The following is a 26,339-nucleotide window of genomic DNA, read 5'->3' as shown; positions in this document are numbered from 1 at the left end:
TTTATAGAATTGCCCTTTTACCATATATCCTCATGGTGGCTGATCATCATAGGAAGCACATTTATTTTAATACAGTACCATGTTCAGATGTGATCTATATTTCTTACCTCCTTCTGTACAAACTCTACTTGTGGTGTTGTTTCTCCCTCCCTGCCCTCACATCAGATGTCTAAAACCAGCAGTGTTTTACATCTCCCAAAATATTTTAGTTTTGTCCAGCAACTAGAACACAGTTTTGCATTTTACTATTTTGACACAATGTTACAAACTAAAGGCATATTCTCAATTTGGGTCTTCAAAATTACAAAACTAGATTTCTGGGCACTTGCGCTTTTCCCTGCAACTTGCTGAAAGAAAAATAGTGAAATTGCACCCCCCCTCCTTCCGACACACATCTTGATCATCGCACAAAGGGTTGCATCCTGCATGAGAACATAAGAGATGCCCTACTGGGTCAGACCAAGGGTCTATCTAGGCCAGTATCCTGTTTCCATCAGTGGCCAGTGTAGGTCAGAAGTACCTGACAGAGTCCTGATAACATTGTTTAAATATATAACATTCAGAGCAGTAAACTAGATTAAAATCATGAGACTTTAGCTTAAAATGTGACAATATGTTATATTTTGCCAGTTTTTAAGCAAGTTTTAGAAGTTTGGTATGGATTTTATTTGTTTTAATAAGATTTTTGCTGCTTTTTCACAAAGAGTGGAGGAGTAGCCTAGTAGTTAGTACAGTGGGCTTTGATCCTGGGGAACTGAGTTCTATTCCCACTGCAGCATCTTGTGACTCTGGGCAAGTCACTTTAACCCTCCTGGTTCAAAATAAGTACCTGAAAATATGTAAACCACTTTGAATGTAGTTGCAGAAACCTCAGAAAGAGGGTATATCAAGTCCCATTTCCCTTCCCATTACTCATGCATATTCACATGGGTCCAGTTTTTAAGATTGGCTGCAGCAGCAAGTTTGTTTTCACACAGGGGTCGTTATGCTCATATTAGCCCTCTCCTCAAGTCACTTCACTGGCTTCCTATCCGTTTCCACATACAGTTCAAACTCCTCTTATTGACCTATAAGTGCATTCACTCTGCAGCTCCTCAGTACCTCTCCACTCTCATCTCTCCCTACATTCCTCCCCGGGAACTCAGTTCACTGGGTAAATCTCTCTTATCTGCACCCTTCTCCTCCATTGCTAACTCCAGACTCCATTCCTTTTATCTTGCTGCACCTTATGCCTGGAATAGACTTCCTGAGCTGGTACGTCAAGCTCCATCTCTGGCCGTCTTCAAATCTAAGCTAAAAGCCCACCTTTTTGATGCTGCTTTTAACTCCTAACCCTTATTCACTTATTCAGAACCCTTATTTTATCATCCTCACTTTAATATTCCCTTATCTCTCGTTTGTCCTGTTTGTCTGTCCTAATTAGATTGTAAAATCTGTCGAGCAGGGACTGTCTCTTCATGTTCAAGTGTACAGCGCTGCGTGCGTCTAGTAGCGCTATAGAAATGATAAGTAGTAGTAGTAGTAGTGTTCTAAACGGACCCCGGAAGATACACACCTGAGTCATCATCTGCAGCATTTCATCTCCTTGTTAACTATTTTAGCTCTTTGCAAATATGACAAGGTTCACTTTCAGCTGAAAGATTTTTTTCATAGTGATCCATGTTGGTGGAGTTTTTAGATTTGCACTAAGCCATTCTCTGTGATTTCATTTTTTTTAATCACTATTTTACCTTCAAAGTTTTAGTGGATATAATTTGATTTCTTAATTCACTTTTATTCATTTATGGGTGTTTCTAGCGTTTAGCGCATGCTAATTGTAGGCACGTTAAAAATGCTAGCGCATCTTAGTAAACAGGGCCCTAAATGTGAGCAGCTGAACTTTTAATACGATTGGTTTTTATGTTATTTATTGTAGTATTGTATGCCCCGACGCAGCCTGTATTCTAGGTGAAACATGGCCATGTCGGGCATTTGAGAGTGTTTCCTGTGAGCATTAATAAAGACTGCATTTTCTTCAGCAAGGTCTGCTGTTTGTTTTTTTATTCCACGGTGGATATTGTGGACCAATTGTCTTCTTGCTTTCTCACCCCTATCTCTACTTCATCCGCATAAGACTTTTGCTATCAATAAATCAAACTGTAGAAGAAAATATTAATTGATAATAGAGATTTAGCACCCAAGTCACATCCTTATACCTATGAAGGATATCACATCTCACACTTTGCATCCTATTCTCTCTTACCTACAAGTCCACCGTTACCATTTTATGCACATGCTATCTAATTGCTTTCTAATTAAGATCTCCTTACATATATTCTTATTACCAATGGTAATTTTGACTACTACTACTACAAATCATTTCTATACCTTTGTCCTTGTCCATTTCAAAACCTTATCCTAGGACATTGTTATTTTCATTCTCTTAATTATTCTTTTTTTCACCTTAGTTTACCATCTCAAACACAACCCTTATGGTAGACAAAATACTGTTACTAAAAAATAGAATTGTAAACTTGGTATTTACATATTCAGTCCTGTGCATTCACAAATATCCCCTTCCGGGTTAGTGTTTTTTGTGCAGTTCACACATGACACGATACAGCAGCACTGGTTCGATGAGTTCTTGAATGCCCGTTGAACATTTTCTAAGACTTCCATGTTGCTCTTCATGTCTTTTTCCACCTTTTTCACATCCCTCTTCAGACCCTCATAACAGTTTTTTGGGTCGCAGCATGCTCCCTTGTTGTAAGCCATCCTAGATTCCCCTTTACAGAACAGAGTAAACTTAACTAAGAATTGAAGGTCTGGGAAGAAAAATTTAAGGCAGTTGTGAGAGGTTTTTCAAACAGCCTCCCTCTGCAAAATAAAATGGAAAGAAAGAAGGAAGGGAAAACTAACTTCAAGTAAAATACACTTTTGCCTATTAGTTACAACATGCCCTTTATGACATCAGTCACCTTTTAAGGCATGAAGGTTATTATTGCCCTGCAGTTACCATAGTGATTAGGGCCTACTCTCAAGGTGGCTAAGGCCCTGGGATTATTAGTGTATATCAGTTGTGGTGAAATATGTAATTTTTAGAAGGAGCTGCCTAGATTGAGGCACCAAGAATCCGCATTAATGCCTGTAGTCAAGTCATGTGTGGACATATCGTGCGTTGACATATATGTGCATAAAAGACCATATTTTAGCTACGTGCTATTTTCCAAGTGCGCACTAATCTATGATGGGCAGATTGCACAATTGCATGCATAAGTTATAAAACACTATGATTTACAATCTAGGTGCGAACATTTACACCAGCTCTATGGCTGGTGTAAGTGCTCATGCCTAAAATATAGGTGTGTGTATGACCTGTTATACAAGTATCCTATAAATTAAAAGTAGCCGCACACTTTTCCTTATAGATTAGGTGCCAAACAGGCATGTTCTAAGTACCTCAAATTAGGCAATTTCTGATAGAATTACCCTCCTCAACAAGTGTAAAATTGTTAAATATGTTTACATTCCTTGATAAACAATGGTTACTGAGAATGTTCTTTAAAAATAGAAATAATTCCTAGGTTTTAAGATTCAATTATTTCCTGATGTATCAAGAGATACCCAGCGTAGAAGTAAGCAGTTTCTTTTGTTGAAACCTGGGGTTTTACAAATAGGTGGAACTTTTTTTTTTAAGATACCCATGTAAATATAAAGATGTAAAATATGTTTTCTTTGAATCATCTCACTTGTCAGCATTTTTAGCAACTAAGAACAAAAGGAGAACGAATAGGCTCTTCATAAAGTAAATATGTAGCTCATGTACTTCAGGTATAATATGCCTTTAATTTTTGCTTATTTTTCCCTCTTTACTAAGTCTTGGATCCAATATTGTGGACTTGAGTGTATTTATATTTTCCTTTTCTCCTTTTTTTTTAGAATCTCTTTCTAAAAGATTATGTTAACTTTTAGAAACACTTTTCTGTGGAAGTGAAATTACTTGGATTTAATTTGTTAAAATTTCATAAATAAATAAAAAAATATATATATATGTTTGCATTCCCTAAATTGTGGTCCTGTAGTACACACTTTGACAAAATATATAAATTAAAAAATATTTTTATATTATGTGTGATGTATGTTTTAGTTACTATAATCAAACTCTTTGAACTCGTAGTAAAATTTATTGTTGACTTTTATCTCTGATAGCAGATTACAAACCATACCATTTAACCAATGTAAGTTTCAGTCATTACTACCGTACTCTACTAGCAGTGTCGCTGAGAGGGGGGAGCAGGGGGGGACAAAATTCCCCGGGCCTGGGCCTCCAAGGAGGGCCTGACGCTGGGGTCTCTATCTCTCTCCTGCACCAGACGGGACCTGGGTGATCGTGTCCCGACAGGAACAGGAGAGAGAAAACTCTGGTGCCAGGCCCCCCTTGGAGGCTGTGGAGGACCTGGAGGAACAGACATAGCAAGCTGCTGTTCTTCACAGTCTGTTGCATTGCCTTCCCCTGCGGCTGCTTTTCCCCTCAAGCCACACATGCGCGACCTGAGAGAAAAAGCAGCCATAGGGGAAGGCCACGTGGCAGAAGGAAAAAGAGCAGCGCTGGAGGATGAACTCTTCTGCTGGCGGGGCCTTGGGATCCCCGCCGGCCAAGGTTCCTAACAGTTACGGCGGGCGGGCGGGCGGGCAGCAGCAGCGATCAGGGAGGGTGAGATGGTGGATCCTGGGGGGGGGGGGGGGGCATGATGATCCTGGGGGGGCCCTGCGGCGACAATCCTGGGGGGGGGTCCAGCGACGTTCTTACCCTGGGCCCAGCTCTGTCTCTTGGCGGCCCTGTCTACTAGTGCCCACAGACCCACTATTCTATATCCATTGTGACTTTGACTGGCTTCACACTTGTGTCCTTTCTCCTAACCTTGATGTTACCATTGATCTATAACTGTCATTTTTTGCTTCTCTAATGTATATAAATCTTTCATCATCTATACTATAGCACCCAGGTTGTCATGAATCCTACAGCTCTTATGTCGCTTCCCCAAGCAGTGGCGTAGCTACGTGGGGCCTGAGGGGGGCTGGGCCCCGTAGATTCCAGCCTGGACCCCCCTCCCGGCGAACCCGCCCCCGCCGTAGCATACCTTCACTTTTGCTGGCGGGGGACCCCACTCCCTGCCAGCCGACGTCCTCTCCATCCTGCTCCTGCTGTTTCATGCATTGCTGACGTCCTGCAAGTTGTACTTGCGACGTCAGACTCAGAGAACAGAACTCTGTTCTCTGAGTCTGATGTCCTGCACGTACAACGTGCAGGACGTCAGCAATGCATGCAACAAGAGCAGGAGCAGGATGGAGAGGATGTCGGCTGGCGGGGAGTGGGGTCCCCCGCCAGCAAAAGTGAAGGTAGGCTGCGGCGGGGTAGGGTTCGCGGCGGGAGGGGGGTCAGAAAAGACATGGGGGGGGGCGGCAATGGCTGGGGGGGGCGGCACCGGGGGGAGGGCTAAAATGTGCCCCCTCCCCTCGGGCTTTAGACCCCCCTCCCACGGAAGTCTGGCTACACCCCTGTCCCCAAGTATCTTTATTCTGCTTTCAGTTAATCCAGAATGTTGTAGCTTCTTTCCTCGCTAGCTAAATAATGGGTGACCGTATCACCCTCAGGAAACTCTATGGACTCTGTTTTAGAGCGAGCTCTACTCAGTTCTCTGAATTCTTCTAGCCTTTGTTGCCTCCATGATCCTTTTTCACTACAATTGATCCATGGTGGGGAAAGGGAGTTGTAATCATCATTCTCCGAGGACTAGCAGGCTGCTTGTTCTCACATGTGGGTCGGCGTCCACGGCGGCCCAGGAACAGAGATTTTTCCAGCAAAAATCCATGGAGCTTTGAGACAGTTTCCAGAGTGCGAGGGGCTCGCACCGTGCATGCACGGCCATCTTCCCACTCTCCTCCGCAGAAAAAGAAAAACTGAGGCCTCAGTTTTTCTTTTTCTGCAGAGGAGAGTGGCTGTGTGTCGGTCTCTCTCCCTCAGGCCCAGAGAAAAAGACTTAGGCATCTTCGCACTGTTTATTTTGCACTTTCTTTTTGTTTTTAGTTGCCTCTTCAGTCTTTTTCTTTTTCCAGTTACAAAAAAACCCCCCTTATATCCTTAGTTTATCCCTTTTTAAGTTTCCTTTCGTTTTTGTCGCGTACGTGGTTCTCATTTTTGTGCCCCTCTGTTGGCACAATCAAGCCTTTTGATTTTTCCGCCGCGATTTTTCCATTCATGTCATCGAAGACTCCCAGCGGCTTCAAAAAGTGTGCTCGGTGCCAGCAGTCAATCTCAGGTACTGACCTGCACGCATGGTTCATCCAGTGCCTTGGGCCCGACCATCGCCCAGACGCTTGTAAGTTGTGTCTGAGCTTGAAAAAGTGGACACAGGCATCGAGAAGAGCTCTTCGGGACCATCTTTTCAGAGCTCCGACTGATTCCTCGGCGTTGACTTTGGTACCGGGGTTGGTGGCATCGACATTGGGCAGGTAATGGCTGTCTGGACATCACCACTAGCTGGGAGTAGTGAGCCGTCGAGTGGGTCTCCACCTGTCTTGAAGGCTCCTGCTGTGCAGGCCCACCAGGACTGACTGCTGTCGGACCCGACCCCGAGGAGGCGTGTGGATTCCACGTCTTCCTCATCAGTACCGAGGAGTACCGGTGACGTGCTTCGAGCGAAGGCGAAGAAGCATCGTCATCGGTCTCCTTCGAGACACGGTACCGGGAGCTCCGGGGCGTCGAAGGATTTGGCACCCGAGAAGCTTCGACGCCAGGAGGAGCGCTCACCCTCCATACAAGAGGTGTCAGTGCGTCGATCTTCGGACAGCCTGGTACCACCTCCCAGGCCTCCACAGTTTCTGATGCCGACTTCTGCACCGACCCCACAGCCTTCCTCGATAGCGACTCTAGATGAGTGCATCCAAGCCGTTCTTCCTGGCCTTCTGGAGGGGCTGCTGCGTCAGTCTGCCTCGGTACCGGGGGTGCTTGCGCCCTCGTTACCGTCAATGGAAGTAGCAGCTGGCTCTGTGCCTGTGGTGTGGTCTCTGACGCCGGTACCACTTGCAGTATCGGCCTTGTCTACCACCCAGGTCGACTCCCCGTCGACGTCGCTGGAGGGAGCTTCATCGCCGCCGGCATGGGAGTCGTCTTCTCGGCATGGCCATCGAGAACAGGGTTCCTCTGCGTCGAGACAGGCCCGGTTTCGGACTGCAGTTAGAGAACTCTTGTCTGATACCGATGAGGATGCCTCGTGGGATGAAGGGGAAGATCCCAGGTATTTCTCTTCCGAGGAGTCTTGTGGTCTTCCTTCTGATCCATCTCCTTCACCTGAGAGGAAGCTTTCTCCACCAGAGAGTCTCTCCTTCTCGTCATTTGTCCAGGAAATGTCTGTGGCTTTTCCCTTCCCTGTGGTATTTGAGGATGAGCCCAGGACTGAGATGGTCAAGGTTCTTGACTATCCTTCGCCACCTAAGTTGTCATCCACTGTCCCTTTGCATAATTTCCTTAAGGAGACATTGCTTAGGAACTGGATGAAACCACTAAGTAACCCCACTATTCCCAAGAAAGCGGAGTCCCAATATCGGATTCACGGAGAACCTGAGTTGATGAAGTCGCAGTTACCTCATGACTCTATGGTTGTGGATTCCGCTCTCAAGAGAGCCAAGAGTTCTAGAGATTTTGCCTCGGCGCCCCCGGGACGAGAATCTAGAACCCTGGACTCTTTTGTGAGGAAGGCCTATCAGTCCTCTATGCTCGTGTCCAAACTTCAGTCTTACCAGCTATACACGAGCATCCACATGCGGAATAATGTAAAGCAACTGGCGGACTTGGTGGACAAGCTCCCTCCGGAGCACGCCAGGCCTTTTCAGGAGGTGGTCAGGCAGCTGAAGGCATGTCGTAAATTCCTGTCCAGGGGTGCTTACGACTCTTTTGATGTTGCATCCAGAGCTGCAGCTCAGGGTATAGTGATGCGTAGACTCTCATGGCTGCGTGCCTCTGACCTGGACAATCGAGTCCACCAGCGGGAAACTGCCCTTGACAAACTCTCCTACCGGGCGCCTTCAGCATCTACCTCATCAGGTAGATGTTTTTTCAAGGGAAGGAGGACTGCTCCCTATGCTTACAATAAGCGTAGGTACAATCCACCTTCTTGACAGCCTTCTCAGGCTCAACCCCAGCGCGCTCATTCTCGTCAACAGCGTGCTCCTGGACAGGCCTCTGCAGCTCCCCAGCAAAAGCAAGGGACGGGCTTTTGACTGGCTCCAGTTGAGCATAGCCACTATGAAAGTGTCTGTGCCGGACGATCTGCCGGTCGGAGGTAGGTTAAACTTTTTTCACCAAAGGTGGCCTCTCATAACCTCCGATTGGTGGGTTTTACAAATAGTCCGGCTCGGATACTCCCTCAATTTGATCTCCAGACCTCCAAATTGCCCACCGGGAGCTCAGTCCTTCAGCTTCCAGCACAGGCAGGTACTTGCAGAGGAACTCTCCGCCCTTCTCAGTGCCAATGCGGTCGAGCCCGTTCCACCAGGGCAAGAAGGGCTGGGATTCTATTCCAGGTACTTCCTTGGGCAAAAGAAAACAGGGGGGATGCGTCCCATCTAGACCTAAGGGGCCTGAGCAAATACCTGGTCCGAGAAAAGTTCAGGGTGGTTTCCCTGGGCACCCTTCTTCCCATGATTCAGGAAAATGATTGGCTATGCTCTCTGGACTTAAAGGATGCTTATACACACATCCCGATACTTCCAGCTCACAGGCAGTATCTTCGATTCCATCTGGGAACACAGCACTTCCAGTATTGTGTGCTACCCTTTGGTCTTGCGTCTGCGGCTAGGGTCTTTAATGTTCAATCATTTTTATTGATGTTCAACATTCCAAACAATCATACCATTTCTGTTTTATCCTCCATTAAGTTATCACTGAGTTATACATAAACAGAACTCACACAACTGGAACATCATATTATTTTTCCCCCTTTTTCTCCCCCTCCCCTCCCTTGTCCCCCCTCCTCCCCCACCCTCCCCCCTCCTCTACCTCCCCTCCCCCCTCCCTATTGTTTCCAGTTCAAGGTTGCCACAGACCTGATTATCATTGTTAAGATCAATAAAATGTTCAAATGTTCAACAGGCGGCTTCTTGCCGCCGGGGACAAAGTCATCCAAAATGGAGCCCATCGTGTTTTAAATTTCTTTCCTGCTGCTGATGATATGTCTCCCACTCCAACTCTCTCCAGGTGCAATAGTGTTATCATTTGTGTTCGCCATTGTTGGACACTTGGTTCATCTGCAGACAGCCACTTTATGAGGATAACCTTTTTTGCCATAACAGTAGTCCGCACAGCAAAGTCTCTCAAACCTTTTGGTGTTGGTTTACCCAAAGCTGGTTGGCCAAACAACAGTTTGGCGTCCAGTTTCCAACTTGTCGCCCACCATCTACTCACTTGCTGTGTAACTTGTGTCCAAAAACGTTGGATATGTGGGCATTTCCAAAACATATGTCCTAAAGTTGCACCTTCCCCCCCGCACTTAGGGCAGGCGCCATCTGGCGATATTCCCATATGGAAAGCTCTTCTGGGCGGGATATACCAGCATAGTACCATTTTATATTGTAACTCCCAGTGCGACTGTGCCCACATTAACCTTCTCATGGTTAAAATGTGTGTTCTGTATATTTCTTCAGGCAGTGTTAGACCCAAGTCCATATTCCATGCTTGGGCTATAACATTATATTGTATTTCTGATGCTGTATCTCTGATGTGCCTGTGGTGGAAGGATAGTGGCACCTTCTGTTGTGCAGGGAGTGAAAAGGCATCTGCTAATTCTTCTTGGACGTCTTCCGTTAAATTCTCCCATTCCAAACTTTTCACATAGTGTCGCAGTTGGTAATAATGAAATATGTCTGTGTCCGGTAAGGAGAATTCCTTCTGCAAATCCGGAAATGTTTTAAGCTTCCCTTCTACAGTCAGTACATGATACAGGTAAGTGATCCCTTTAGTTTTCCACACTACAAATCTAGGATACAGGTTTCCTGGTGGAAATGAGGGGTTCCCACATAGCGCCAGAAAAGATGTGACTGTGTGTTTAAACTGATGCAACTTGCACACCCAGCGCCACACCGCCCGTGCGGTGGGCATAATTCCTGTCATTTCAAGAACCTCTGAGTTAACTCCTGTTCCTGAATGTAGCATGTGACTAAAATGAGTGTCCCCCGTCAGTTTTAACTCCATCGTTGTTGCTGTGTAGTGCTGCGTGTCTCTGTACCAATCTGTAATATGTCTCATCCCTCCTGCTACCGTTATGTGCCTCAAACTAATTAAACCCAGACCCCCGTATTCTGCCGGAGTCTGCAATATAGCTATAGGGGCTCTTGGTTTTTTGCCCTTCCATAAAAATGCTTGTGTAATTCGATTCAACTGTTTTTCATCTTTACTTTTTAAATATAATGGTAAGACCTGAAAAGTATATAACCATCTAGGTATAATGATCATATTAAATAGCGCTATCCGGCCTAATAATGATATTGGATATGTAGACCAGGTGTGTAATGCTGCTCTTGTGTCTGTCATTAATTTTGTTACATTGACTTCGTACAGCCTGGAAAGATCTTTTGGTATTCTGACTCCTAAATACTTAAGAGAGTCCCCCTCCCATGTTAAGGGGAGTTGGTTTTTCCAAGATGTTTTATTTTCTCCCATTATATCGAGCACCTGTGTTTTCTGAACATTAAGGGTAAAACCTGATAACACCCCAAAATCTTCTATGATAGAAAATAAATTTGGCATGGAGCTTCTAGGATTTTGCATTACCACCAGAAGGTCGTCCGCAAATGCCAGCACCTTTACCAGCTCTCCACCCACTTCTATCCCTTCCACATCTCTTCCCCTCTGGATAGTCTGAATAATAGGCTCTATTGTTAGTATAAAAAGTAATGGGGAGAGAGGGCACCCCTGTCTGGTACCTCTGCTCACTGGAAACACTTCTGTATTCACTCCATTGATACTTATTAATGCTTTGGGATCTATATACAGTGTCTTAATCGCCTGTAGGAACCAACCTTGGAATCCCATGTGGCCCAACACCCCAAACATATATTGCCAATTTACTTTATCAAAAGCCTTTTCGGCATCTAAGCTAACCGCCAAAGCTGGTGTTTCCCGCTGTTGGCAGTGCGCTATGGCTAGTAACAATTTTCTCATATTTTTAACTATTTGTCTATTTTGTACAAATCCCACCTGTTCCTGGCCGATCAGCTCAGGCAAAATACCGGCCAGTCTGTCTGCTAGTAGTCTTGCCAGTGTCTTTACTTCAACATTCAGCAGGGAGATTGGTCTGAATGAGTCTGCCTTATCAGCTATTTTCCCGGGTTTTAACAGCAAGATTATTTGTGCCTCATTGGCATGATCTGGGAATGTACCCTGCGCCACCACTTGATCATAGTAAGCCGTTAAGGGCCCTGTGATCTGCATCTGTAATAATTTATAGAATTCCCCAGTAAGTCCGTCGGGGCCAGGCGCTTTAAAGTGCTTTAACGTTTTTAATACCTTTTGTAGTTCCTTCCCGGATATAGGTTAATTTAATTGGGCTATCCCCTGCTGCCCCACCTGTGGTAACCCCAACGCTGTCAAATGTTCTTCTAGTTGTTGCTGATCTAGCTGGCCTGGGGATGTGTATAACTTTGAAAAATGCGTTCTCAATATCTCTGCTATTTTCTCTGAGTTGTTCTGAGCTTTTCCTTGTTGATCCCTTATGGTTGTGATAACTCGGGAGGGCCCCCATGTTTTTGTTATGCGAGCCAGCAGCGGTCCTACCCTATCTCCATATTTTTGGAATTTGTATTTTTGATAGTGTAAGGTTCTTGTAGCCCTCTCATGCAACAGTGCATTAAGAGTTACCTGTGCTGCATGATGTGCCTCCTTATTGCTTCTAGTAGGGTCCCTGACCAAGCGTTTTTTTGCTATGCTTAGCTCCTTCTCTAACTGTACTATAGCTCTAGCAATTTTCTTATTTCGGGCGCTCACATAAGCAATTACCGCTCCTCGAAGCACTGCTTTTGCTGTGGACCAATATAATATCGGGTTTTCTGAATGTTGCTGATTAAAGATTTCAAATTCTTCCCATTTCTGATGAAGATATTCAACAAACTCCTTCTGTTTATACAAGTATGTCGGAAATCTCCATCCCCTCGCCCCTTGGTAATACGGTGGTGCTTCCAGGTCTATCCAAACCATCGCGTGGTCAGAAATTTCTTCTGGGCCTATGCTAGCTTCCAGCACCCACGGGAATAGTCCTTGATCTACTAGTATGTAATCTATTCTTGAGTATGTGCCATGTGCCCTTGAGAGATGCTTGTAATCTCGCTCCCCGGGGTGTAGAGCCCTCCAAGCATCCACCAGATTTAATTGGTGTTTAAGATCTGAAAGAGCTCTGGATCTAGGGCCCCCTCGGTGTGCCCCCTTTGGAGAGGAACAATCCATCTGTGGGTCTCCCACCAGATTAAAATCTCCCATTATTAGTAATTTTAAGGTTTGGTGTGGTATGCATTTGTGAATTATTTCTTTAAAAAAAGCTTTATCATAATTATTCGGTGCATATAGCGCTAATAACAAGATTTCCCTATTTTGTAACCACAAATGTATTAGCACATACCGACCTTGGGGGTCTGCACTGATCAGCTCAGACCTGGCCTGTAACCTTTTTCTAAGCAAGATTGCCACTCCTCCTTTCCTGCCTTCCTGTGTTGCTGCATGTACTTCCCCCACCCAACTCCTTTTTAGTTTCTTATGCTCTTCTATGGTTAACCGTGTTTCCTGGAGGCACGCGATATCTGCTTTGTGCCGTTTTAATGATGTTAATATTTTTGCCCTTTTTATTGGTGATGTAATTCCTCCCACATTCCAGGTGATAATCCGGGTTCCCTTACCCATAACCTCCTATAGGCCTATTCTTATTCTGTGTGTTTTTGTGTTCCTGACCATCAGGCGCCCAGCCTCGCCCAATAGCCTCTCTCTTTCCCCCCTGCCCCTTTAGCAGTGGCCGCCTTTTCCTATAATTGGTCTTACTGATGCCACATATTATGTTCGCCTTCAACAACCTTGTACCATACTTTATGTCATCTATACCCCTCTCCCCTACCCTCTTTTTGTCCCCCTCCCCTTCATTCCCTCCCTCCCTTCTTCTGCTACCCTTTGTAACCCCCCATATATCCCCATCTCTTCCCTATGCAAGAAGAAGAAGTCTTGTGTGATGTTGGCAGCCCCTCCCCCCGGCCCGACCTTTCCTTATGCATTTTAACCTGCCCCTTATGTTCTTTCCATTCCAACCGAGTTTACATTTTTAAAATTTCCTTTCCCTTCTACCATTCCTCTGCTAAGTCATTCCTTTCTCGCCCTGTGGTAAACATTGTTAACTTCTCTTAACTTTTTAAACATTCTGTATAACATCAATATAACTGAAAGTTTTAAAGTCCTTTCTACATTGCAGTCTCTACCCTGGCATAGCATTGTCTCACCGTGCCATTGAAAAAATGGAATCTCTCCCTGATCTGCATCCATCCTGTTTTTCAAGTCTGGTCCTTCATGCTCCTCTCCATAGTTGTCATGAACTTCTTTGCTGCTTCTGGCGTTTCAAATGTTTTCCAGGCTCCTTTATATTGTATTTTTAGTAGTGCAGGATAGATAAGCATGAATCTGTTGTTAGTCTCAAAAAGCTCTTTACATAAAGGAGTAAACTGCTTCCTCTTTTCCTGAAGCGCTGGCGAGTAGTCCTGAAAGACCTTTACCGGGATTCCCTCATATTGCAATGTTTCTCGTTTTTGCCTGGCTCCTCTCATAATCTCCATTTTATGAATAAAATTATGAATTTTTGCTATGACTACACGTGGCCGCATCATTCCTTCTTGTTTGCGGCCCATCCTGTGGGCCCGCTCCAAACACAGTGGGCCTACGCTGTCTGAGAGGGCGAATTCCGTTTTCAGCCATCTTTCCAGGATGGTAGGCAGCAGCGAGTCAGTGATTGTTTCTGGAATCCCTACAATGCGGATGTTCGATCTCCTTGACCTGTTTTCCAGGTCGTCTATTTTGTAATCCTGCAGGCGGACTTGTTTCTGCAGCTCCTCCATTGTTTTCTGTCTGTCCGCCGCTCCGTCTTCACTATTGGACATCTGCTTCTCCAATTCGCCGGTACGGCGAACTGTGTCAGTCAATCGCTCCTCGAGCCCCGCGATTTGGTCCGATAGCTGTTTTAGTTGGGGTTCCAGAGCCCCTTTTACCGCCTCTGTGATTTGCTGGAGCTGCAAGGTGGTAAATGGCGGTTGTATTTGTTGTCCTGATCCCGGGCTACGTGCCATCTTGGATTCGCCCGCTGCTTGCGTTTTGTCAACGTCTTTTTTCCCCGCTTTTCCGGGCATCTCGGCGTTTCCCCTGATAACGAAGGGGTCCATACACTGGACTCGCTGTTATTTCTCGGTCTGGGTGTTCCGTTTTTTGTTTCAAGATGATTTCGGGCGCTTAGGTTCGGGGCTGCCTCGGAGAGGAACTAAAACACGTCCGTTCCTCTCAATGCATCACGGGACCTCCCCTGCGGCTAGGGTCTTTACAAAATGCCTGGCAGTAGTTGCAGCGTCGCTATGCAGAGTGGGAGTGCATGTGTTCCCTTATCTCGATGATTGGCTGGTGAAGAACACCTCAGAGGCAGGAGCTCTACAGTTCATGCAGATGACTCTTCAACTCCTGGAGCTACTCGGGTTTGTTATAAATTACCCAAAGTCCCATCTACTTCCAGTTCAACAACTAGAATTCATAGGAGCTCTGCTGGACTCACAGACGGCTCGTGCCTATCTTCCCAAGGCGAGAGCAGACAACCTTCTGTCTCTAGTTTCCATGGCCAGAGCGTCTCAGCAGATCACAGCTCGGCAGATGTTGAGACTTCTAGGCCATATGGCCTCCACAGTTCATGTGACGCCCATGGCCCGCCTTCACATGAGATCTGCTCAATGGACCCTAGCTTCCCAGTGGTATCAAGCTGCCGGGAATCTAGAGGATGCAATCCAGCTGTCCAACGACTTTCACAGTTCCCTTCAGTGGTGGACAATTTGATCCAATTTGACCCTGGGACATCCCTTCCAAATTCCTCAACCTCTAAAAGTGCTGACAACGGATGCATCTCTCCTGGGGTGGGGAGCTCATGTAGATGGGCTCCACACTCAAGGAGCTTGGTTCCTTCAGGAATCAGGTCTTCAGATCAATCTCCTGGAGTTGCGAGCGGTCTGGAACGCTCTAAAGGCTTTCAGAGATCGGCTGTCCAATCAAATTATTCAAATTCAGACAGACAACCAGGTTGCCATGTACTACATCAACAAGCAGGGGGGCACCGGATCTTGCCTCCTGTGTCGGGAAGCCGTCCAGATGTGGCTTTGGGCACACCAGCATGGCATGCTTCTCCAAGCCACGTATCTGGCAAGCATAAACAACAGTCTGGCCGACAGGTTGAGCAGGATAATGCAACCTCACGAGTGGTCGCTCAACTCGGGCGTGGTTCGCAAGATCTTCCAAGCGTGGGGCACCCCCTTGGTGGATCTTTTTGCCACTCAGTTCAATCACAAGGTCCCTCAGTTCTGTTCCAGACTTCAGGCCCACGACAGACTAGCCTCAGATGCTTTTCTCCTTCATTGGGTGAAGGGCCTTCTGTATGCATATCCTCCCATACCTCTGGTGGGGAAGACTTTACTGAAACTCAAGCAAGACCGCGGAACCATGATTCTGATTGCACCATTTTGGCTGTGTCAGATTTTGTTCCATCTTCTTCTGGAGTTGTCCTCCGAAGAACCGTGGAGATTGGAGTGTTTTCCAACCCTTATCACTCTCACGGCCTGGAGTTGAGAGCGTAGAATTCACCTCCTTGGGTCTCTCTGAGGGTGTCTCCCGAGTCTTGCTTGCTTCCAGGAAAGATTCCATGAAGAGGTGTTACTCTTTTAAATGGAGGAGGTTTGCTGTCTGGTGTGACAGCAAGGCCCTAGATCCTTGCCCTTGTCCTACACAAACCCTGCTTGAATACCTTCTACACTTGTCAGTCTAGTCTCAAGACCAACTCCGTAAGAGTTCATCTTAGTGCAATTAGTGCTTTTCATTATCATGCAGAGGGTAAGCCTATCTCTGGACAGCCTTTAGTTGTTTGCTTCATGAGAGGTTTGCTTTTGTCAAAGCCCCCTGTCAAACCTCCACCAGTGTCATGGGATCTCAACATCATTCTCATCCAGCTGATGAAACCTCCTTTTGAGCCACTGAATTTCTGCCATCTGAAGTATTTGACCTGGAAGGTAATTTTCTTGGTGGCTGTTACTTCAGCTCGTAGAGTCAGTGAGCTTCAAGCCTTGGTAGTGCATACTCCTTATCTCAAGTTTCATCACAACAGAGTAGTCCTCCGCACTCACCCTAAGTTCCTGCCGAAGGTGGTATCGGAGTTCCATCTGAACCAGTCAATTGTCTTGCCAACATTCTTTCCCCGTCCTCATACCCGCCCTGCTGAACATCAGTTGCATACATCAGACTGCAAGAGAGCATTGGCCTTCTGTGTGGAGCAGACAAGCCCCTTCAGACAGTCCACCCAAATGTTTGTTTCTTTTGATCCCAACAGAAGGGGAGTCGCTGTTGGGAAACACACCATTTCCAATTGGCTAGCAGATTGCATTTCACTTATGCCCAAGCTGGGCTGACTCTTGAGGGTCATGTCACGGCTCATAGTATTAGAGCTATGGCAGCATCGGTGGCTCACTTGAAGTCAGCCACTATAGAAGAGATTTGCAAGGCTGTGACATGATCATTAGTCCACACATTCACATCTCATTACTGCCTTCAGCAGGATTCCCGACGCGACAGTCGGTTTGGGCAGTCGGTGCTGCAGAATCTGTTTGGGGTTTAGAATCCAACTCCACCCCCCTAGGCCCATTTTAGTTCTGTTCCAGGCTGCACTCTCAGTTAGATGTTTCTTCGTAGGTCAATCTTTGTTATGTCCTCGCTGTTGCGAGGCCCAATTGACCTTCTTTTGTTGTTTTGAGTGAGCCTGGGGGCTAGGGGATACCCCACATGTGAGAACAAGCAGCCTACGTGTCCTCAAAGAAAGCGAAGATACTTACCTGTAGCAGGTATTCTCCGAGGACAGCAGGCTGATTGTTCTCACCAACCCGCCCACCTCCCCTTTTGGAATTGTTGTTCTTTATTTGCATTTTGATATAACAGGCGGGAACGGACACGGGCGGGCGAGAAGATGGCCGCGTATGCGCAGTGTGAGTCCCTCGTGCTCCGGAAGCTGTCTCAAAGCTCTATGGATTTTTGCTGGAAAAATCTCCGTTGCTGGGCCGCCGTGGACGCTGACCCACATGTGAGAACAATCAGCCTGCTGTCCTCGGAGAATACCTGCTACAGGTAAGTATCTTCGCTTTAAAGGAGACTCCCTAGAGAGCTGGATTTAGATGCCATGAAATACAGGGTTACAGAATGGGTGCTGGTACATGACTCCTGGCCTTTGAAGCATTGCTATAATGCCCAAACGAGGAATAGTGCTGAGGTGGGGGGGGGGGGGGGAAGGGGGAAGGTGTCAATGAGGACTCGTAACACCAGAATCCCAGCAGTGGTCCCAAATGTGCTGGAAGAAAAAGGAGAAAAAAAGAAAGAACAGCTACAACAGACAAAGCACTAAAGCAAGTGAAATACAGAGTGAAAAGGAGGAGACACTGAGATCCTCTTGGAAAAGTGTACTGTGGAGTGTTATTTACATATATACCAGACAGAGCATTAATGGAGCTGCATAGAATATAATCAGTGACAAACATCAGATTTGAATGAAAGTAGAAGGGTTACTGATGGGAGATTTTAATGTGGCTTCCAGATATGGATTATGCCAGATCTGGATTAGAGTAGCCTCTCTGTAGAATCCGAAGTAGACAGATCCTGGATTCTTTCTAGGGGGTGCTCCTCAGACAAATGATAATGGAACCCACAAAGGAGGCAGTAATATTAGATCGGATACATACAAGTTGGCAAAGTGTTTCTTATGTCCAGGCAAGTGGCCACCTGAGCTTCAGTGAACATCTGGCTATATTATTTCAAAATAAGAACAATGTCTCAAATGGATCATTTAGCATATTTGCAAGTCAAACATATTTCCTCTCTTCCTAAAGACACTCTCATGGAAGATATGATGATCAAATAAAGGAGTTATTTTTATTATGTGGTGAAAGATCACTTTAAAATTTTATGTGCAGATTTAACACCTTTGAATTACTGAAAATGGACAGAAACTTGGTTCAGGCATCTGGGGGTGATTGTTTCTGAAGATATTTTGCAGGGTCTGATTTGTAAACCATGAGTAAAGTTGACTTTTGTGAATTATCGAGAACAGCAATATAAATTTATCTATGGAGCTTACATTTGCCCAAAGAGAGCTTTTCTCATGGGCATATCACAGACAGATAATTTTTTTAAATGTGGGACACCAGCAGCTACTTTTGGTCATATGTGTGAATAAGTACATCTATTTAGCAGTTTTGGAAGGATGTGATTGCAAAGATCATGCATATTCTGGGTATACATTTTTTCACTTTTGCCACAGATCTTCCTATTTGTTGATTATTTTGCTTCTAACCAGCAAACTTCAAAACTGAAATGTACTCTTACATTATCTGTTTTTACAGGCACACAGAACTATCTTAATACAATGAAAACATATTTCACCACCTAATGTCACACAGCAGTTGAATTTATTGCATGCCACCATGATTATAGAACGTCATAAAGCAGGCTAGACACATTCACAGTGTTGGAGAATGTTCCAGAGGATTTGGGAACCAGTTTGGACTGTGCTGCTATACCAAACTCGTAGTTGGATTCTAAATTGTTAATTTGGCTATACATGACTCACTTTTGCCTACACCATCTTGATCTTAACCCTAACCCCCCCCCCCCCCCAACCCCGGGTCCCTTGATCTTTGTCTAGGGACCCGGGGTTGGGGGGGGGGAGACATAAAAGAAAACTGTTGAATTGTTGTTAAGTGGTTTCAGTAGTTGTGTAGAGACCATATTCTTTCTGCTTATCAGATTTTGGTTACTTAATAAAGAAAAATATATTTAAAGAATAAAAACAATAGAAGAGAGGGCTCACACAAAGATCAGGGTGTGGACTTCAAGTTTGCTGATTTTATTAAAATAGGGGCATTTTTTGAAAGGAGGAGCTGGCAGAATTTAAACATCTTTGCCTAGTAGAAGGACCATGGGTAAAACAAAAATAAGCTATATAAAAAGACAGATCAGGATCAAGGCTGGAGTGGGCAACTCCAGTAGTTGGGAAGTAAGACTGGTGCTGGGTAGACTTTTACGGTGGCAGTAAATAATTTTGTTTCAGATATAATTTTATTAGAGAGTTACATGGACAATTCAACTGAACAACTGATATAACAAATGATTCTACATGAGCAAGAAGTGGTTATTGAATTAGAGACTTAAGTATATGTATTGTTAAATAACTTCTGGTTTTTAAAAGAGATAGAATGTAATCAGATGTATTATTTCTAACTAATATTGGACAATAAGTATGTTTTCAATGAAATGATTGGCCTTGAAGAAGCCAACCAGATGATCAATGTGGAATAATGAATTAGACGAGTAATATCTGGGGATAATCAGGTTAATACCACATTTTTTTTGTCTGTTTACTGTTTAATTGATCTCTTTATCTTGTTTCACTCTCCCTATTTAGTGGTCTAAGGAAGAGAATAGAATTACCTGACTGAAATAATTCCTACATATTACTTTCTCTGTATTTCCAGCAAGTTGTTTTATCGCTTGTAAAAATTTAAATAGTAACCTAGTAACATATTAGATGACGGCAGAAAAAGACCTGCACGGTCCATCCAGTCTGCCCAACAAGATGAACTCATGTGTATACCTTACCTTGATTTGTAAATGGTTATAAATAAAAAATAATTAAAAAATAATAAGAAGTCACGGACCAAGTAAGGGATCTAGGTGTCGTCGTTGATGATACGTTGAAACCTTCTGCTCAGTGTGCTGCTGCGGCTAAGAAAGCAAATAGAATGTTAGGTATTATTAGGAAATGAATGGAAAACAAAAATGAGGATGTTATAATGCCTTTATATCGCTCCATGGTGTGACCGCACCTTGAATATTGTATTCAATTCTGGTCGCCGCATCTCAAAAAAGATATAGTGGAATTAGAAAAGGTGCAGAGAAGGGCGACAAAAATAATAAAGGGGATGGGACGACTTCCTTATGAGGAAAGGCTAAAGCGGCTAGGGCTCTTCAGCTTGGAGAAAAGGCGGCTGAGGGGAGATATGATAGAGGTCTATAAAATAATGAGTGGAGTTGAATGGGTAGATGTGAAGCGTCTGTTCACGCTTTCCAAAATACTAGGACTAGGGGGCATGCGATGAAGCTACAATGTAGTAAATTTAAAACAAATCGTAGAAACGTTTTCTTCATTCAACGTGTAATTAAACTCTGGAATTCGTTGCCAGAGAATATGGTAAAGGCAGTTAGCTTAGCGGAGTTTTAAAAAGGTTTGGACGGCTTCCTAAAGGAAAAGTCCACAGACTGTTATTGAATGGACTTGAGGAAAATCCACTATTTCTGGGATAAGCAGTATAAAATGTTTTGTACATTTTTGGGATCTTGCCAGGTATTTGTGACCTGGATTGGCCACTGTTGGAAACAGGATGATGGGCTCGATGGACCTTTGGTCTTTCCCAGTATGGCAATACTTATGTACTTAACTCAGCAACACAACAAAACCAAAACTTGCAATGAACAATATATTACTCTTCTTCTCTTGATTCTCTAATGTGACTGTAACAACATCACTCTGTTTTTGTTTCATCACCGGAGGTGGCTAACACCTCACGGTACTATGTAAGCCACATTGAGCCTGCAAATAGGTGGGAAAATGTGGGGTACAAATGCAACAAATAAATAAATACATTTCTGTATATCAGAGGAGCCCATAGGGTTCTCTTTTCTTTCTTCTCCAGGAAAGTTGGCAGGGCGTAAAAAATGGAGTCCCCAGATCTTCAAGAAAAGGGAGTAAACTTGGGATCCAGGAGGATCCTGAATGGGAGAGAATCAAAAGTGGCTTTTCAAGTGAAGGAAGTTAGTACTAAGACTCCTTGTTTGAAGTGGAGGTTTAACTTTTTTATATCAAGAGGAAGATTTTTAGCCTGGAGTAGAGGAAGCTACTTCTTGAGAAGAGTATTCGTTGAGACAGAAATGTTAACTAGTTAACAGAGGTATTTAACTTCCAATCAGAAGGAGAATTGGGTTCCTGCTTGGAGGGCACCAATGGTTATTTCCCTGTCCACCAGAGGGAGAATCCTAGTGGAAAAGATCTCTAATGAGCACCCTGCTAGTAATGTGACAGGAAAAAAGCCTCTTAGGGTTGTTGTCAATTGTCTATAAACTTTCTTGACTTTTTGGGGTTTTTCCATATGGATATCATTGGATTTAAATGCACAAATTGTCACATCATAAGGGAGGAATTGTCTAACAGGACACCTCCATTTAGGCCCCCTATTGCTGCTCAGGGTGTGCTTACTCTATAATGGCATCTGGGCATTCCATTTCTGTCATAGAATATCAGTGTAACTGCTTAATAAAGATTCTCATCCTCTTTCATGATGTGGGCTGTAATTTATTATTGTGTCTGAATATTGTTGATTTATTACAGAATGTTTTAGGTTCTTTTTTGTTTCTTACTTTGTATTTTTGGGAAATGCAAATTTTGTAAATGCAAATAAAAAAATAATATTAGTGTAAGCCTGATATGACACGCTTAAGATTTAAGAGCAACCATTTCTATCAAGTCAATGGCAGGCATAAATGGGTTTGCCTAAGACGCCCTTTTACTAAGCCGCGGTAGGCTCTACGTGCATGCAGCATGCACCAAAATGAGACTACCGCCAAGCCAGCATACTCTCCTGGCAGTAATTTCAGATTTGGCATATGCCCATAATGCCTGGATGAATTATATATTTATTTTCTCCTACGTGCAGTAGTTCCAGCAGTAATTGGCACTTGGCACGCACCAACCACTCACTGCACATGTAGCGAATGAGCCTTTACCGCTAGATCAATGAGTGGTGTTAAGGGCTCAGGCCAGTTTTGGGCATGCACTGGTTTCATTTTTACCGCAGGCCCTTTTCTCATCCCATTAACAAAAACCCATTTTTTGTAGATGCAGTAAAAAGTGGCCCAGCGCACGCCCAATACATGCGCCTACACTGCCACAAGCCACTTTTTACCATGGCTTAGTAAAAGGACACCTAAGTGTGCCATGCAATAAGCACTTCTAGCATTCTATAAGTTACATGTGCAAGTTGAAGACACACCCATGCCACTCCCATACTCTGTCCACATGTTTACCCCCTTGAAGTTATGCACTATCACACTTACATGCTAACTTTAGAATAGTGTGTAGTACACTTATACAAGAGCCACTCTTCTGTGCATGTACGCACCCAGTTGTAGAATTGCCTTTCACATGTGTATTGGTGTGGATGTGTGTATACTCGTAAGTGGGTGTCCAAAAATTAGTCTACTGAATTACTACCGTGTTTCCCCGAAAATAAGACACTGTCTTATATTAATTTTTGCCCCCCAAAATGCGCTAGGTCTTATTTTCAGGGGCTGTCTTATTTTTCGGGGAAACATCGGGGTTGGATCGGGGTTGGCCAGCCCGCCCACCGTCGCTCCCGGAACTAACCTTAAATGCCTCCTTTCACCTTCGCAGCAAGCAACAGCAGGGCAGGCCACTCCTTCCTTCCGTGACCCGCCCTCGCCTGACGTAACGTCCGTGAGGGCGGGGCACGGAAGGAAGGAGAGGTCTGCCCTGCTGCTGCTTGCTGTGAAGGTGAAAGGAGGCATTTAAGGTTAGTTCTGGGAGTGACGGAGGGTGGGTGGAGGGGGGGCCCGGCGACCTCGGGTGGGGGGGGGCGGCCTTGTCCAGCTCTCGGCGGCCCTGCTTTCAAACAAAAATTTGCTAGGTCTTACTTTCAGGGGAGGCCTTATATCTACCAATTCAGGAAAACCTCTACTAGGTCTTATTTTCGGGGGATGTCTTACTTTCGGGGAAACAGGGTATGGAAGAATAAAAACTCTACTTGTAGACATAAATATAGAAGAAAATAATTTTTCACTCAACACGTTAATTATGTTCTTGCGATCATTATTAGAGGATGTGGTAAAAAAAGCAGTTAATGTAGGTGTGTTTAAGATTTGAACAAATTCCTGAAGGTGAAGTCCATAAATCATTATTAAGGTAGATCTGGAGAAAGCCACTGTTTATCCGTAGGATTGGTAGCATGGAATTTTGCTGCTACTTGGGATCTTGCCAGGTACTTGTGATCTGGGTTGGCTACTTTTGGAAAGAGGATAGAGGGCTAGGTGGACCTTTTGTCTGCTTCAGTGTTGCAATTGTTATATTTTTATATATAGACCATACCGCTCGCACACTGTTCACATACAGGATCAGTCATCACAAATGCACCATACTCCCTCTACTACCCACCCACACAGTTCCTTCTATCTTACTGAGACACATTTTACCATGCCTCTTCCTAGCAAGTGTCCCCATGCAGAGTGCCTGATCTTGTAAATGGAGAAAGAGGAAATGTGCCACTGTGTCACACAACTTATCTTTGTATATAATTTTGCTTCTGAGATAGTTTTGTTCTATTTCTTTCATATTATGGATTCTAAAATTGAAGTAAACTTTTGCTTTGCTCCTTCTTCTCTGGGTATATATTGTATGGTAGACAGGATTAAGAATTGGGTAATTGATAAACAGAGGGTGATGGTAAATAGAGGGATGATATTACCCATTTAGATTATATGATTTTTGGACCAGAAATTTACTGAAGTCTAAAAATGCTGTTAGCTGTCTTCAGGGTGATTGGGAAAGTAGGTTAAAAAGTCCAACTCCAACTCAGCCAATAATTAACTAAAGAAATACTGGAGTGCCACAGGGATTGGTCCTTGGGCCAGTTCTATTGTCGTTGTAATGCTCCATTATAATGGGGATGACTAAAGATCATGATAGAACTCTCCAGAATTTCTGAGGGGAGGGTTCTGAGGTTATGAGTGGTAAAGGATCCAGCCCAAGGGGGGGTGGATTCCTGGGTAAGTTGCAGAGGAAAATGTTTCTGGTTGTTCAGTGACAGTAGAGGAGGAGTTAGGAGTTAATAAATAGCATTGATGGAGAGTGCACAAGGTCTTTGGTTGCCTGTAACCCCCCCCCCCACCAGGACCCTTGGAGGAGAGAGGGAGTCCTGGATGGGTTCAAGAAGCTAAGGCTGACCAAAGAGGTGGTTTCTGCTAATTCCAGCATTAACAGTGAAAAGGAGGAGTGCTTGAGGTGTGAAATAGGGGATCCCAGCCTGGAAGCAGGAACAGTGAACAGCTGTTCAGAGCCAAAGGTGGGGGCCCAGAGAGGAGCTTGGACAGACAGGGAGGTCTGATGCACAGGAAGATCTGCTTGCCGCACAAGTGATGCAGGCACAGCCTTAGATTATTTCACCCAGAAGGAATGGGTATGGACAGGAGAAACTGTACATACTGTAGGATTATAAACTGCATTTGAAGAAGATACACCATATCCCTAAGTTTGCTCTGGATTTATAGTTTGTGTCTGCTACAAATTTGAATTATAAATAGACTGTCTCACAGACGATTTGAACTGCCCGCTGCAGAATATTCAGTAAAGTTGTTTGTTTGTTTTTTGTTTGTTTGCATAACGCTCTGGACTGGAGTCTTTTCTTTGCAAGAGAGTGAGAACTTATTTACTCCCAGACTGGTGAAGGAGAGATCAGAGAGTAAAGAGAAATAAAGCCCCAGCTCAAAACCCTACGCCATTCCAGATTTTTATCCAGCCCCGGCCTACACCTAGCTCAGTGAGTCATAAGTGACTAAGAAACATTCTTGGCTTTGTGGCCCTGGTCTCGGGTGCTGACTCGCTACAAGCTAGCTGGCACCCTGTATTGTGTGGAGAGACCAGAGTTACATCTTTATAGCTCTGCCACTTACCCCACTTTCCATCCAGCTTGCTCTCCTGTCACTGGCTGCTTTGATTTTGTCTGCCAGTGGGAATTCAGGTGGTCATAACCCCTTTGATATTGCTCCCCCATCAGAACCTTCGCCAATGCAAGGAAGTGGCCTACCAGGGCTCTAAGCTGATGCTATTTCAGGATTTTTTGCCACATGTATCGGAACTACGCAGGCGTCTATCGCCTTACTCTCAGCTGTTTATCAATAGAAATCAAACAAAATAAAACATGGAAAAGAAAATAAGATGATACCTTTTTTATTGGACATAACTTAGTACAGTTCTTGCTTAGCTTTCGAAGGTTGCCCTTCTTCCTCAGATCGGAAATAAGCAAATGTGGTAGCAGATAGTATATATAAGAGAAACATCAAAGCATTACTTTGACAGTCTGACAGAGTGGGAGGGTGGGGGTATGCATGGGGACATCAAAGCATTTCATTGATATTCTAACAGGACGGGTGTTGGTAGGTGAGAGGAGGGTACTGCATTGCCCTGGACTGCAAGTTAAAACTGACTGAATGCAGGCTCCCATCCGGTGATCGCCCGCATTTGTCTCCAGAAGTTGGTGCAGCAGTTTGAGTACAGTTGTGGATGGGTTCTCACAGCTTGACATAGATGCAGGCCACATGACTGCTTGTCGGCGCACCTTATCGTGGATGTCCCAAAGTTTGATCAACGCTGCCAGCTGCTGATAGCGTCAGTAACAGCTGAGTGACTAGCTTTGTGCCAGGAGATCCCCATCAGTTGACTGTTGTCTGCTACCTGTTTCTTATATGTTTTAGCTCTTATTTGCTAAGGCAAGAGTCACTGTGTTGTATATCATGCTGGGTTGTTACTGATGTGGGGGGGGGGGGGGAGTCAGGCAGAGAGGGGGACCTTTACATAGGGGAATGTTGTAACACTGTGTGTTCTTTGGGGGTGGGGTTGGGTAGTTCGAAGGAGTGTATGTGGTGTAAATGATAGCAGGAGGGGAGTGGATGTTGTTGCTATCAGATGAGGTGTATGTGTGGTGTGCATTGTTTGGGTGTTTGGTGGCAGGGAGGGAGAGGGGGAGAGGGAAGAGGTGTAGTAGGAGGGTAGGGATTGGGGAGGATTCTTGGGTACCTGGGATCTCTTTTGGGGAATTTCTAATTGTCTTTTTTGGGCCTGGGGTGAGGTGAATGGGGGGTGGTGAAGCTGGGACGCTGCTTTCTATGCTGATCCTTTTACTAATAGTTTGAGCAGCAAGTGTTCCTCGGA

Source organism: Microcaecilia unicolor, chromosome 1, assembly GCF_901765095.1.
Source record: "Microcaecilia unicolor chromosome 1, aMicUni1.1, whole genome shotgun sequence".
Classification (NCBI taxonomy): Eukaryota; Metazoa; Chordata; class Amphibia; order Gymnophiona; family Siphonopidae; genus Microcaecilia; species Microcaecilia unicolor.
Note: the sequence above shows the minus strand (reverse complement) of the source record.